The following is a 16,539-nucleotide window of genomic DNA, read 5'->3' as shown; positions in this document are numbered from 1 at the left end:
GGAAGGCTAATTAAACTCTCTGAACTGTTGCCGTTATTCATCATTTCCTATAATATAAGCAAACTCTCTCTCGCATTTAAGATCAGGTTCCCTATAAATATCTGCTCTGTGCCTTTGCCTTCATGCTCAAAACATTTCACGCAGCAAATGCAATTAATTTCCTTGCAAGAACATCCGAACCGCGTGATCAAAGTTCTCTGCTGATCCCCGGCAGAAAGCAACCCTCAGCCCTCCAGCAGGACGTGCAACCCAACCCTGCGTCGCCGCTCCAGAATTTGGGGAAACAGCACGACCTAGTGTTCCTTCTGCTTCTCGCTGCCTTCTGATGCCGAACAGCGCATCCCTAACATTGCTACCCCCACTGAGCTCCCGGAAACACAAGATTTCTTTCTCCAGTCTCCATTTCTTCTCCCCACTGAAAATCATAGAATCATTAAGATTGGAAAAGACCTCTAAGATCATCTAATTCAGTCATCCAGCTATTTCCCACCAAACCACGTCCCTCAGTGCCACATCTACACGCTTACTGAACATCACCAGGGATAGTGGCTCCCCCACCTCCCTGTGCCAATACCTCACCAATCTTTCTGAGAAGTTTTTCCTAACATCCAACTTGATCTTCCTTTAGGGGTTATGCCTCCCTGTCTTTGTCTCATCTTGCTTCTTTGCCTAAAGAAGAAAGGCATTATACAGCCCTGTACAGCTTGAATGGATTCAAGATCAACATGGGCTGAGGAAAGTCTTCTTGCATTTTGATATTGCCAACATTGACTTAAACACTGGTACCAGGGATGTCGTACATAAAATGTTCCTTTTCTATAAAATGAATTCTACTGAAAGTTGCTTCTCCAGGAAGCCAGTTTACCTCAGCATCCCTTCAGCTAGAGCCCATCAACCTAAAACCTTGCACACTGATAGTATGTTTGTAGTGACAGAACAACCCGTGTATCTTCTGTTATAAGCATGACCTCAGAGAAATTATCCAAGCACAAACATCCTGATGTGAACACACAAGACAAAGTGTGGTTCTGTCCTGCTCTGTTATCACTTATATAGCCAGAAAAAAACTGGGTAGTGTAGTGGGTAGCTCCAGGCAGACCTTAAGACATGCATCTGCTTTTGACCAGGCCTGTTTTCCATCCATTCTCCAAGATCTGTCCTTCTCAAGGCACATTTCCACTCTGGAACGGCCCAACTGACTGTTGGAGGCTCAGGGCTGTGTGCTTTAACAGAAAGGCATTGGATTTGCCAAGCAGTTCTAGCTGTGCAATGCTGCCCTGAGGAACAGAGTTTCTTCCTGACCTCAAAGTCGATCACTTTATTCCCTGGAGCCTGAAGATGCCCTAGAGTATTTTGTTGCAGTCAATGGAATTGCAAATGTTATTGCTATTTGAGGAACTCACACAACAGAGGATGCTCCTTCTAGGTGCTCCCCGGCCAACATCTTGATTGGATGCACCATTAGAGAAAAGCCAGATCTCTCTCCTGAACAAATTCAGATACACAGGGAGCTGTAAGAAACTGCTTGTGATTTTCTCTCTGGGCAAACTGTAAATGGTTTGTGGACATTGCAGACCTGGGAAGGAAAGGGTGGGTTGGTTTGCAGATCATCATGGACGTAATGATAGCTATGTTTATTGTTTGAAGAAGGAGCAAAAAAGATAGAGTTAGTATCTGGGCAGGGCTCTCTCAAACACCCTGCAGGGCCGCAGGTTTGGCAGAGGATATTCCTGCTACACCTTGTGTGGCATGGGAGTTGTGTGTCATGGAGCTGTGTTATCCAACCCAGCTGCCAATCCTCTGGAAAGGGATGTCAACCCATCTTTGAACTGGCAAGGCTTTATCCTCCATTGTATAAATACAGAATTGAATAATCAGGCCTCAAAGCAAGACACAGCTTGTCCAACCTTTCATCCAGGCTGGAAGCAGCAGTGCTCTGACAGCTCCACAGCACAGAGCCCTGGATGCTGGAGATCTGAGTCAGCCACCAAACTGGAAGAGCGGATGGCCTGGCAGCAGATAAAACACTAACTCCTTATCTATTGCCCACACCATCTGGGAACCTCTCTCCTTGCCTTCCCAACCCTAATTATTTTTACTGCTTGATCTCAAGAGGTGTTTACGGCATGAACCACAACCAGGCAAGCCTGCTGTTTCTTGCCCTCTTGTTGGCAGCCGGATTTCAGCCACTTTATTACCATCTTCACCTGTGAATCAGATAATTGCTCATGTGATGCCAGTGTATTAGTCCTGCTTGCATCATCACAAACATTTGGACATACCAATTTTAAGGGGATTATATGCAAAGCAGAAGAGACATCAGCCGTGCCTTTAATGCTTTCCACTGGTCTCTCATTTCCCTGGGGACAACTCTTTTATCTCAGAGCGCCTTAAAGAGAAATCAGCAATTCAACTACACTATTTTTTTGGACTTTAATTTCGGATACTTATTCCTGTTTGATCATGTCATGCAGCAACTCACAGAAAAAGAATGAAATTGCTTCCAGTTACAGATGCCAATTTCTTGCTACAGCAAAAGCAGACTGCACTCTTTCATTTGCTCTATACTTATTTTACTCACACCTTCAAACTGTAAGTCTTGAGGGCTGTCCCTCTGAAATATAGACTTAAAGCTATTTCAGTTGTGAGTTCACAGGTTCTGACCTGGCTTAGCTTTAATGTCATGCTGAAATCCAACTGATGGGCTTCATTGTAAGAAAGAGTAGAAGAGTAAGTCTAGAAGGCAACTTGAGACTGGATCCAAGCATCCCTCCTGCAGGCCAGATCCTTGAGAGCAGATCTGCTCTTGATGCAGGAATGAGGCTGTAGATTCATGTTATAAGGATTAATCCTAAACCAATAATCTATAGTTAATAAATCTGGTAAACTAAATACAAATCAGCTCAAACTTGCCTTTAGCCCAGACTGCAGAGAAGTATGGAGCCCAGCCATATTCCATCCATCCACAGCCTTCAGGGATGGTGATCTGCAAATGCTGCAACCAAGTATTCCCTGAGTCCAAGAAGGTGGCTTTGAATGTTCCAGTGTGAGTCTTCATGTGCAGAGGGAAGCTAGAAGGTTTGGGTACACAGTGCTGGGCTCAGAGGATGCTTGTGATATAGGCTTTGCTTTGTGAGAGAAACTTAGCCAAGTACAAACCCCATCAAAACTCTGCTGAATCAGGGTCTCAATATGGGAAAAAAAAACCGAGTTTGTTAATTACTGCTGTTACTGATAAATCTCTAAGTGAAGTGAAAATTATAAGGCAAGTAATTTATTTTATGTGCAGATTGTATCTATTTTAATGAGTTCCAAAAATAGAGCTTTAAAGCGGTGGCTTTAAGCTCTGACGTTGCACAGGGTTTTTTCCATGTGAAATTTTCCAGGGTGCTTAGTGAGGCTTTTCTTCCCTAGAGACAGAGGATTTTATTTATTTATTTATTTTTGTCCACGCACTGAAGTGTATCCATGGGTTGAATCTACTTGACTGGACAATCAAGAACTTGGGCTGTTCAGCATGGTTCTTCTGATTCAAGCCAATATCCTGCATTGCTAGGACAAGGGATTGTGTCAGAGTGCAGAGGTAGGATGTGAGGCAATTCCATCCTCATCACCAGTTTTCATGCTCTTGAACATGAACATGAACATGAACATGAACATGAACATGAACATGACATACCTGCCTCAATTTCACATCCAGCAAGAGAAATGGTAAAAAATGTGGCTGCGATTTGGAGCCCTTCTCTGACATGCCACTTGACTGTACCAGCAATGCCTTGCCCTGCCAGTCTGCAGGAGTTTGTTCAGTGCAAACTGGTGTAGGATCAGAATAGAATCATAGAATCACCAAGGTTGGAAAAGACCTCTAAGATCATCCTGTCCAACTGTCCACCTATCACCAATATTTTCCACTAAACTAGAATCATAGAATATCCTGAGGCTGGAAGGGACCCATAAGGATTATCAAGTCTAACTCCTGGCTCTACACAGGACCACCCAAAAATCAGAAACCATAAGTATAGGAGAATCCCATTAATACTGCCACTTGACAACTTGTACAAGGGGCTTGGAGATATGTTCAATCTGAGGCAGAGCCACTGCTGCCATGACCTGCAAGGGAAGACAGCTGTACAGTTGGAAGGTTGCTTCACTACCTCTCGGTGGAAGCTCCCATCAGGTTTGGTCCTCAAAAGCTGACATGACCCTTCTGGAATCAAAGTTCTGGTTGTTGTCAGAGACTGTAGGCAACTGAGGCCATTGGAAGGGGGAAGGGATGCTGTGAGAATGCAGGCTGCTCTATCTGCATAGTGCCTGGGGATTTCTGGATGGGCATTCCCCATGCAACTTCATTAATATAATCAAGGCCAGGACTTATTTAGTGCTCATCCAGTCATTGCAAAGGGACTGATTACAGGCTGCTCTCCCGGGGCACTATTTCTGTCTGGGACTTGACGGTGGAGTATAAATAGCATGGCAGCTTCACTGAGGAGGTATTCCTATGTGACAAAGAAGTTAAAGCCCATGTCGAGGCCTCGCTAATTGCTCAAATTATTGCTACTGTTAGCAGGGCAGCAAATTATGTCAGGGAGCCTTTTAGTAGCCAAACTATTCCTGCTACAAATGATACAGTCCTGGATTAATGCTGACAAAAAATAATAACAAGGGGACACATTAATAAAATCGAAATGCTGAGAATAAATGCCAAATTAAAAGCAAACAACACCTGAAATATTGACTTTGGCAAAATGAAGTGATTCTAAGAGGAAGAGGAAAATGTTACAGAGAGGAGATCCAGAATGCAATTATGCACAGGACAACTTTTACCAAGCACATTCAAAAGAGAGTTCAACCATAGCCACATGCAGACAAGTTCTCATGTGCACCAATTCAGCTGCTAAGGTTCTCTCCTGACAGACTCTACAGGAGGTGAAGGAAAAGAGATCTCAGGAGAAGGATTCCAAGATTTGAGTGCTGGAAATACCCTCTCTTGACGATACTGGAATGCTGAATATCACCAGCTCATCTATTTCACCTTGCTGGATTGAATTCCCCTTATGTTTTCAGTGGATCCAATGGATCAGGACAGTCATAAGGATATTATATAACAGTAATACAATCATTCCCCTTTGGAGGAGAAGGGTGGTTTCCCCATTTTGTAGTCATGTAACTGGGACTGAAGGATGAGGAGAGCTCAGCCTAGGAAAGCAAGGTCAGAGACAGGATCCATGTCTGCCAGACTGTAGCTCTTCTTTTTCCATGGGACAGCCACTTGCTTCTCCATGTTCAGCCAGTGATGAATTTCGTCTGGTGTACCCACTACAGATACAAAGGACCTGGCTGATTTCTCATTTACTGCAGTAAAATCAGGACTAACAACAACAACAAAATCTGCCTTATACTGTATTAGATTTAATCCAAGTAGAGATTCAACTTCACACTTGCAGTTCCTCCTCCTTTAGCTCCGGAAGGACTGAATTTCCATGTCTCATCCCAGGAAGTCTGATCTGAGTGAGGAACCCTCTCTTTCAAATTCCCATCACTGCTGGTGCCACAAGATATTTGGTTCACCTTAGGCAGTTCTCTTAATTACACTGCTGTCTTTCTTCTACCTTATATAATCAGAGATTCCTAATATAAAAGATACTGACAGTAACTTCCTTTGCATACATATAAATTTGTAGAGCCAGATACATAGAATATCCTGAGTTGGAAGGGACCCTCAGGGATCATGGAGTCCAACTCCTGGCTCCACACAGGACAACCCAAAATTCAAATGTATGCCTGAGAGCAATTATATATAGAATGCAAATTCTGTTCTCTCAGGTCCTGTCACTGTCAACAGGGAGAAGAGGTCAGTGCTTGCCCCTCTATTCCCCTCACGAGGAAGCTGTAAACTGCCATGTCTGAATGGTATCCAAATTCCAAGTCAGGGAACTGTTGTGGTCAGGTTGGGATGAAAGGGGAAAAATGTAAAGAGGGACTGGTTGTTTATTTTGGTAGAAAGCTGAAAAGGAAAAAGGGAGGTATAAGGGAACCTAGCAGGCTTTGGGTAAACTAGGCCCTGGCAAGGTTGACTGCTGGGCAGCCCTAGTGGGTGTGCAGAGCATAATGCAGGTTATGGGTGGAGTACTGTGGGGCTGGACAGGCTTCCCCATGGTGGCAGCATCAAGCAACAGATTTTGATGTCACAAAGTCATGGTGTGTGAATCCAACTCATGATCCTACACTGCAACTCCCACAGCAGCAGCACCAGCGAGGGGAACAGCTCCTCTTCAGCTTACCCAAGCTCACTGCAGTGTGAAGAACATGGCCATGGAGGAAGCATGGTCATGAGATCTGTTGTGGTCTATGTGATTTTGTGTAACCACACATTCTGCCTCAGCTGCATCCTCCAGTGGACCAGGAGGAAACAGCTGCTTGCTCTGTTGGAGGCTTATGAGTCCCATCAAATTTTTGGTGCAGGTAGATGACTCCCAGCATTTTGAGAAAATCGCTGCAACAACGTGATTTGAGAGTACAGTAGGAAGCATGATCTTACACTTGACCTCATCTAGCTTGAGCACATATATGTGAGTAGTAAATACAAGTAAACCAACATGAATTTAGAAAATGACACCTTTGCAAACACTGTGAACTCTACCTCAAGCACAAATAGACTTGTCTCTTCAATATGGCTCAGGGTAGGTATATTATAAGATAGATTGAACTGATTTGAAGATCAGGTTCAAGTGCAGGTTGCTTAATGTTGCTCCCACACATTCCTGTAGTGTCATAGCTGGGATAAATTAGAGCCTGAACAATCACGTTGCAGTGAATCCCACTACCAAATCAAGGTGAAAAGGTTTCTTCCACTAAGAAATGGCTTTATCAGCATTAATCAGGTGAGAAGTCTGTCTTTGTTTTGTGCCATCCAGAGACTCGGATCTGAGCTACAAAACATATATGAATATGCTGCCCTAAAGACACTATGAATTAAAACACAAGTGGCATAGGGGTTGCACAAGGGATGCAGAGTCTGGGAGAAACCCTGTAGTCATTTCCATAAACTTGATACTTTGAGGACTCCATTATCTATCTATCTATCTCTCTATCTCTCTGTCTGTCTATCTTTAGGAATTGGAAAGCAGGGACTTCAGGTTTTGATTTATCCTAAACACAGACACACTCTACATGAAATCCAACTTAGTGCCATGGGCGATATGTGCCCATTTTCTGATGGATGACCTCATCCCAAGAAATCAGTAGTAATAAATGTAATCTCAAGAGTAAGAATATGAGTAACTCTGAGGCTGACCATGTTGGGATGAGGGAGTTTGTAGGTATTCCTCTGGTGTGCACTGGGGGGATAGGCACCACGATGATATTTTTGTGTAAGAACTCACCTTTAATAACCTGTGCTCTGTTTTATAAATCCTCTACCAAATGGTGATTTTTGGTCTCTGAAAGGCACTGGAGTCTGTAATCTCATTAGCAAGTAGCAGACTGTGTTTTTGCTATCCTACATGTCAACCCGAAAGCATTTGGAAAACTGCTGTTTGTAAAGAGGAAAATGAATAGAAGGAAAATGCTGATAATATCAATTTCTGGATGGTATTCTCAGTTCTCTGCTAGTTTTCCATGGTTTCCTTTTTAAAATTGGGATATTAAAATGCACCACACATTTCTTTGCTTCCTAAACCAGTGCAATCAACAGCCGAAACAATCCTTGCAGCAAAACCCAGTGGCTTTGCAATAATTAGCAACAGACTCTTGCAGAAGATGCAACAGTCCGCTGCTTGCAGTAACCTTATTTTAACTTACTTAATCTTCTTAGTGAGGTGTAGATTACATTACCTCAAACCAACCTTGAAAGCTCCTAATCAGCTACATCAATAACACGAACATTGCAGGCAATTCACTGCTCTGGTCTTCCTAAGCTCTGTAGTAGCAAATTAACGTGGCACAGCTGGTGCTTTCAAAAGCCTTACATTTGAAGTAACTGATACAGATTTGGAGTCCCTGCTGGGTTGAGCAGAAGATGTCTGTTCACGCCCAGGACTAGAGGGTCTGATGTTATCAACATTGGTGTCACTGCCTGAAGTTCATTTTTTCCACTTACTTTAAACAAATCCAAGTACTGGTGTTACTTGCTTGTAGTAATCTTAAGAGGCTTAATAGCAATGAGATTGAAAGATTGCTTGGACCTCCTGGGAATAAATACATCTCACAGTTTCACAACAAGTATATGTAAGAAAATGCTAGGATTAAAACATTTGTTTCATTATCCCAACTCCATTTTAAGTGGGCATATGGAGCAAAAGGGAAGAATTTCCCATTCCATGTTCTTGCCCTGGAAAATCATGGAAGCATCTTCCTTGATGTTAATGAGGCTCCATAGATCTTGCACATCCAACCTCTAAAAAGAACCAAAACATATTTGGAAGCTGTTACCTCGATTAAACTAAGGTTGATTTTCTGAAACTGAAAATGACATTGTGCTATTCGTCTGTGTGACACTTCAATGTCCTGCAGAAAGGGTGGGATAATGAAAGGTGATAAAATCTGCACTAAGATAGTACCTAACTTGTAAATCTATTCAAGCAGCAAATGTTTCATTTGAAACCACACTTCAGAAGGGACTTTCCATTCTAAATAACCTCCAAGGGCTATAATGAAACTGGAGATAATTGGGCCTTGCCAGACTAATTCTGCTGGTAAGAGAAATAGATATGAAACACACAGCCTTGGATCTTGGATCCATTTTGCCTCAATCAAGCATTCTATCCCCCAAATGTGAAATGATTAGCAGATTACCAGTCCTCATAAAATTCAAGTTCAAATTTCCCTAAAAAGGCAGGGGAGCAAGGCCTCTCCTGAGACCTTTGTAGGTAGCATCCTACAAGTAAATGAACTCCTCTCCCAGTTTTAACCCCTTGCCATCTGTTTTGGACACTGGTTGTGATGTGAGAGATCCTTCTCTACCCTTGGCCATAAAGAAAGAATTGTGAATACAGCAAAATGTTAAGAAGCAGTTTTGCCTTTAATTTAGAAACACAGGAGACAAACCCATGTTGTATTCCAGACTTTGGTCCTTTGAATGCGTATTAGATCATCACTAAATTGGATTTTAATGACAGTAGGTGGTTATCTGCAGCTTAACAGACCTCCTTTACTGCTGCTCCAGTGAGTTCTGTGTTAAAACAGCCTTATCTCATTGCAAGCTTTTTCCTGCCTTTTTTTTTCTCAACACTAAAAATGGCATTCAAGTCTCATGTTTGCATCTGGGAGACGGTTGTGTTCTGTGGGTACCTCTGGTGTTTATGGTATAGAGGGTTTGGATTGCTCCTTTGTGGGATTCAGCATGAGAGCTGGGTAGAAAACAAGTCCCTTTCAGGGGGAATGTTGAGGGTTTATCTTCAGATTCTGTAGTATTTCTGCAGGAAATGAAACCTGTGAAACCTCTGGCCCTTTCTTCAGGAGCCTGGAGAGGAAGAGGTCAGTACTGCAAGGCCTGTCAGGGCTTTTGGCTAATCTTCAGGCCCTAATTCCCCTATCACTCTCCTCCCCATTGCCTGGCCTGGGAAGCCTCCTGTGGAGATTTATGTTAAAACAAACATATACTGACAAATTCTGGCCTTGACAACCTGCCATTTCTGACAGCATATCCCATGGCGACTCCTGCTTAGCTCTACTCATCACGCTTTGACAGTGTCTGTGGGGAACTGGCAGGGAAATGTCTCCTTGCAGTTATTAGCAACTTCTAGTCCAACACAGAGAGCAGTTGTCTTTGTCCCAGACATCCCTGCATGCTGTCTGACAGGTATGTCCCAGACATGCTGCATTCCCCAGGCATAGTGCCTTGGCTCTCAGCCTTGGGTGCTGTGACCAGCCATTGTGCCACCAGGGAACGAAAGGACCAGAGGAAGCCAGGTGCCCGTCTTCAAATGTCTCCAGTCCCTGGAGACATTCAGTCAGGTTAGATGGGGCAGTGAATATCTAGCTCTCTATATGGATATATCTAGCTGTAGGTATCCCTGTTCACTGCAGGCAGATTGAACTGGATAGCATTTAAGGGTCCCTTCCAACTCAAATGAGACTGTAATTCTACGAGGTCAAAGAACTACACTAAGCTGAATACTTCCCACCCAAACCAAGCAGCAGATGCTGAATGTCAGGCATTCAGCAGGAAAGCAAAACTACTTCTCCTGTGCTTTGGGAAAAGCTGGACCTTCAAATAAATAAAAAAATAGAGCAATGACCCTACAAACTGATTAAGTAGAGGCAGAAGCAAGCTTTTGTATCCCTGTAGAAGAGCTGGCAAAGGCAGGGGTAGTCCAGCTGAGCTTTTGCCTTCACAGTTGCACTGTCTGTAAACAAACTCTGGTCTCTTTTAGAAAGCTGTTCCTTCACCAGAATTGTCTTTTATTTTAGAGTGTAATTCTGCAATGAGCAGCATGATCACTGGTTGTTGTTTTTTCTTCACTAAGTCCTTCCAAAATGTGGTTTCTAACTCATTTCCCTCTACTTACTGCCATCTAGTGAAGCTTGCTGGAAATATCATTAAGACTTAACCAAAGAAACTAAACCAAACCTAACCAATCAACCAACCAAACAGACAAATAATAATAATAATACAGATTAAAATGAGGAGCATTTCTTTTAGGCAACAATTGTTCCAGATAACTCCTCAGTGTGAAGCAGCAAGAAAGAGAAATGTGAATATGCTCTGTAGTTCACATCTGAAACTTTAAGGGTCCTGAAAATTTTAGCAACTCTACAGAGGAGATTTTAGAACAAAGAGTGGTTTAACCAGTCACCTTGCATGATTTTAGCTTGTGTAATCATTGTTGGGCATCCCACTGAGGATAGGGAACGTCAGGATGGACTTTAGGAAGTACTTCCTCTCTGAAAGAGTGGTCAGGCACTGGAATGGGCTGCCCAGGGAAGTGATGGAGTCACTGACCCTGGAAATATTCAAGAAGCATTCAGATGTTGTACCAATGAACATGGTTTAGTGGGAATTATTGGTGAGAGGTGAATGGTTGGATGATTCTATAAAGATCCTGGGTCATTTAATTTAACCAAGTGATGTGAGGCTATGGTGGTGAAGGAGAGCTCCCCCAAAAGTTTCTTTTCTCAAAAAAAAAAAGTTAGGAAAATGGAGCTGGGCTCACTTTTCATTTTTGTTCAATCTGTAGAATATGACTGTGGACCTCAGTGTGGTCCAAACATGGTGAAAGATCTGGATGATGGATGGGGGTAGCTGAAAGCACAAGCAATTGTGTGCTGAAATAAAGAGTTGCCTAAGCCAGACCCACAGCAGTGAATGGCAGGCTGGAAACAAGAGCCCCATCTGAAGAAAGCAGTGAGGTAGCCTGCTAAGGGCTAGTGTACACCCAGAATCTCAGTGCCTCAAACACATAAAGAGATGTTTGCTATGCAGAGCTCTTTATCAGAAAGCTTTTATTATTAATGAAGAGCTCAGCAAGCCACATCATTCAGTGTTTTCCTTCTGATATATAAAAAGATATGGGTTTTTTTTTACCACACTTCAATAGGAAATAGCTAATTGTTTAAGGAACGTGACATTTCTAACCAGCACTTGCACTGAATTCAGCATATCTTGAGATTCCAGCTGCAAGCATACCAACAGCCCTCTCCTTGCATGCTGATTGAGGAGTACTGTAGCACCCAAGCACGGAAACTAGTAGGACTTCATTTGCTTGAAAAATATATAGCCAGGAATATTGTTCCACAACTATTGATCAGGCTCTTGTTTGGCATATTATGTAACTGTTCAGTCTGCAGCAGAGTTATCGTAGAATCACAGAATCATAGAATGGCTTGAGGTGGAAGGGACCTTGAAGATCATTTCTGTTCTAAGCCCCCTGTCCTGGACAAGATTGCCAACCACTAAATCAGGCACTAGAACAGACTGTCCAAGGCCCCATCCAACCTGGAATATTATGTGACATATTATTCCAAATCAATGGGACCAATGAACTTCAAGCATAGATGAAAAACCCAAACAGGAGCAACCTAGTCCCCAAAAAGTCAAGAGAAAGTTAAAAGTACTGAGGACATTCTAGGAGATGTCTGTGTGTTCAGACCATGACAGAACTGTTTTGGAGGCTGGTAGCAGACCCATAACAGGTACCAGGGAGGGGAAGTGTTCCTCTTTTAGCTTTTTTGCTTTGAAGGCAGGACCAATTCTTGAGGTCTTGATATTGAAAGTTCTGGAGCCAAGCTTTATCTTTTCTCATGGTCAAGTCAAAAGAAAGAGTGACCATTGAGGTGGAGGAGTGGAACTGCCGTGGATGTTCTGCCAATTGGGCTGAAGCATTTTGTCATTTTTGTGGCTGCATTTTGCCTTGTGCTGTTATTTGAAGCAAAGTCGAATATACTCAGAAGTGAGGGCTCACAGTAGATGAACACACAGAAAAAAGTGATCAGTGCAAGACAAATGTTCTATGCTGAGTTTCTACAAAATCAGATAGTTAATATTTCTCTAAACCCAGCAGCTATCAGAGATATCAGCAGATGGTGAATGGGTTTTGCAAGCTCACTCTATATTGGCACGCAGGGTCAAACCAGAGCCAAATGCTGTAAACATGGGCTGAACCCCATAGCTCCATCTTGTTATTATCACTTCTTATTACGGTTGGTTTTTGCATTATAGAACCACTCAGGACTGAGTCCTTACAACAGTGCTAACACCACCACACAGCCTGGGGAGAAACAAACTACTTCTTCAGATGCAGAGCTTTTGTTTAGAAACAGCCTGGACACCTGAAGTCCCATTCTGTATGAAGAGTAACCATTTGGGTACTGTGTGCATATCAAGCATGATACCCAGTTATGTACATATAATGCAGTTTCCAGTTTTCTGACTTGTACTTCAGATCCTTAATTACACCAGACTTGATTCCAGTGGTTGGATATATTGCTCTTTGGTGCAGCCTAAAAGCACCAAAGGGAGCTGCCGCTGCAGCCTCTGCTTCATCCAGATCAATACAGAGGGAAAAGATAATACAATTACTGGTGGATTAAATTGGAGACAATAGCAATATCATGATGTATTGGGAATTTGGAGCATTTCATCATGAGGAAGAGAGGAAAAAAACAATGTGATAAAATTGCTTTTGAGAGAAGAGGAATGTCTGCATTCCTGAGATACCTTACAGATACTTTCTCATAGGTTATTACAGGCACAGTTTGACAACTTTCATTTCTCAGTCTGACCTACCCGCAACAGTCTGTAGAATTTCACCTCATCATTTTTTGCTTTGAGAGAGTATTTCCATTTTTAAATTAACTTAAGTGCAGAACTTCAGTTAATTAGAAAATTTTCCTATTCCCACAGAAGCATTTTGAGCTGTTCTCTGGGAAATATGTTTAAGCTTTCCAAGAGTTTTTCTGTTCCAGAAGCACTTAAATTATGACCTTCCTGTAAAGCCTTGTCTTGGAAGTAAAATAACAACACATATTGATTTCTGAAGAGTAACTAGATCTATTTGTAGTTTTGGATAGACATGAATGAACAGTTTTATCTCCAGAAAGCTAGAAAAATTAGTAAATATATTAAAAGGTTTTGCCAGTATAAACAATATGTATTTTTAAGGCTCACTGCTACCTCTGCACCACAGCTTCACAGTATTCCTTTATATGGAAGCTGTTATAATGTTTGGAATAACCATCTTTAGTTAAATGGAAGGTTGTTGTATTTTCTGATGTGCCAAAAGTTTTTCAAAACATTCCCTTCTAAGGTCAGTCCAGTGTGTTTCCTTTGACCTGACCAGGCCCTTATGTGCCATGCTGTAAGGGATAATTCATCAGTGGACTTAACAGTACCTAAGAGCAAAAAAAACCAAACGTCATAAATAGATTGATTAAGTAATAGTGGCTGTGTTCACATTTTTTCTCATTTAGTTTCAGCCCTGAATTTCTTGACAGGTGTAAATAAATATATATATATATATCCTGATGCTATAGGTCTACAAGCAACATACTTAATAAATTAAAAATATTTTTATTATCTGGAGCTATTCCGGGAGTGTGCTTTTCAGAAAATAGCCTGAAGAGATGTCATCTCTTTTCTCTGCATCTCTTCAACCCTTTTTTGGCAAGCCACAGCATTTTCGAGCGAAGGAACTGACCTCACTAACCCCTGCAGATCTGCTGGGGAGTTGGTGTAGGGGAGAAAGATGTTATTTCATAGACTGAGATGAGGCAAACAGCTTCATCAGTGCTGTAGTCATCTTCCATCATTTGCTTTTGGAAGCAGTGTTGCAGGGTGCAGAACTTGACATCCCATCCTGTGTCTCATCTCCATCCCTCCTGCTCTTTGCCCTCCACTGGGAACAACCCTCCGTCTCCGCTAACCTTGAGAAAGCCGACTCAGCACAAATTCATTTCACTGAGATAAGGCAATACGAAATACAGATAATAGCCCATTTACGTTGACTCTTGTTTTCCCATCTTGTAAACACCCTCTGAATTTATATTCCCATCATTTTCACTGTAATACTGTTCCCTAAGCCATAAAAAGAACAATTCTAAGCTTCTTGACAGCTAATATTTCTGCTGAGCGATATTAATGCATTTTGAGTCTGACCTTAATACTGATGCACTGCAGTCCGATCCTACTCAGTACTAAGTTCCCCCTGTGCATCTTAACGTACTCTGAGATGTGTGGAAGGGAAGATGCTCAGCAACCAGCAGGATCAGACCCCAGAGAAGAGATAACAGCATGAAACAGACCTGAGATGCTCACTGTCGCTCTAATGTAAAGGTGAGGCATGCACTTGCAGGAGCTAAACTTGGCAGTGCATCCTCTTGTTATAGATCTCAGTGAGAAAATAAAAAGCTTTACATGTTTACGATGCTTTGGAGGCAAGCAGTGGTCAGAAGATAGATCTGTGGAAGGCGTAATCCTAACTGATCACACACAGGGTCTGTAAGCTCTGAACTCCTTTTGCTGTGTGATTAATTTTCATGTTAACCATTGCATCTGCAAGAACAGTGTTCTTAATAACTTCGCAGTGCTCACAGTACGGGAAAGCCATGATGATATTTGGTATCACTGTCTTAAAGAGCAACAGGCATCTGTTAAACAAAAGCAGCAATTAGGAGCCATAAGCCCCTCTGTATCTGCTGTATTACATTTATTTCTCCAGTTATACAGGAGCCATCACAAACCCCAAACTGTAATTTGCACAGACACATCCCAGCCTGGTTCCATTTCAATGCCTCTTGAGCTAGCAGGGGAAAAAAATCATCAGAAAGAAAACCAGAGAGCTCCCCTGGCTGACAATACACAAAATTCAGCTCTGATTATTCTTGCTTTGTTCAGTTTGGTGCAAAAATGCTTTGAAGCACTTTATGAGAATGGCGTTAAACTAGAAGAGTAACTTAGATTAAAAGAGTACTTAGGTTAAATGGTAGGATGCAATTCTTTACTCAGAGGGTGGTGACACACTGGAACAGCCTGCCCAGAGAACCTGTAGGTGTCTCATCCTTGGAGATGCTCAAGGCCAGGTTGGATGGGGCCCCGGGCAGCCTGAGCTGGTGGGAGCAGTCAACTCACAGTAGGGGTCTGGAATTCAATCTTTAAGATCCCTTCCAACACAAGCCATTCTATGATTCTATGATACTTCTAGTGCTGTGTGCTTGTCCACAAGTAATTATCCTAGAGAGGTTCAGACGCTGTGCTTTGCTTCTGATCTATCCTTTTCTCACCTTTTTTTTTTTTTTTTTTTTTTTTTTGCTGAAGGTTAGCATACTTCAATCCCAAAGACTCAAGCTAAGAAGGCAGAGCCGATCAAGGCTTTCCTGGAGGATTTCTCCTTCCTTCTAAAGGATCTTAATGGAATCAGAGTCATTTAAAGTAGCTTTGCTTCCTGGCTACTCAGCACTGACTGATGAAAGTCAGTGAGGTAACGAGAAGTTCAGCCAAATGAGAATTAAGATTTCTAGAGTTGCTTTGTGTCAGCAATGGTTGGCTCTGCTCTGTCTGCTGCAAAGCTTGTCCATAGCAGTCACCAGGGCTGGGAGAGCAGAGGTCAGCCTCCCTAGAGTAGCTCCTTTCCAACCAGCTTCTGGGTGCCCCCAAATTCTCCAGAAGATGCATATTAAAACCTGTGTTTTCTGCAATAAGCTGCTTGGTTGTTTTGTCCATCTTATCATCTCCCATTTAAGATAAAACCCAAACTATCTGCCTAGACCATTAGAAATCCATTAGAAACTGCAAGCTGCAGGCAGAGTTGAACATATTTTGGTACCTCAGAATTGTTGAATCATTTGAGTTGGGAGGGATCCTTAAAGACCAGCTGGTTCAGCTCCCCTGCAGTGAACAGGGACACCTACAGCTGTATTGGGTTGCTTAGAGCCCTGTCCAACCTGACCTTGAGTGTCTTCAAGGATGGCGCATCCACACCATTCTGGGCAATCTGTACACACCCTTATCACAAAAAACTTTTTCTTTATATCCAGTTTAAATCTCCCCTTTTTTATTTTGAAACCATTTTCCCCTTTCCTATCACAACAAACACTGCTAAAGAG

The sequence above is a fragment of the Cyrtonyx montezumae genome, unplaced genomic scaffold (genome assembly GCF_038088225.1).
Source record: "Cyrtonyx montezumae isolate F1298 unplaced genomic scaffold, pur_monq_1.0 scaffold_3, whole genome shotgun sequence".
Classification (NCBI taxonomy): Eukaryota; Metazoa; Chordata; class Aves; order Galliformes; family Odontophoridae; genus Cyrtonyx; species Cyrtonyx montezumae.
This window is presented reverse-complemented; position numbering follows the sequence as displayed.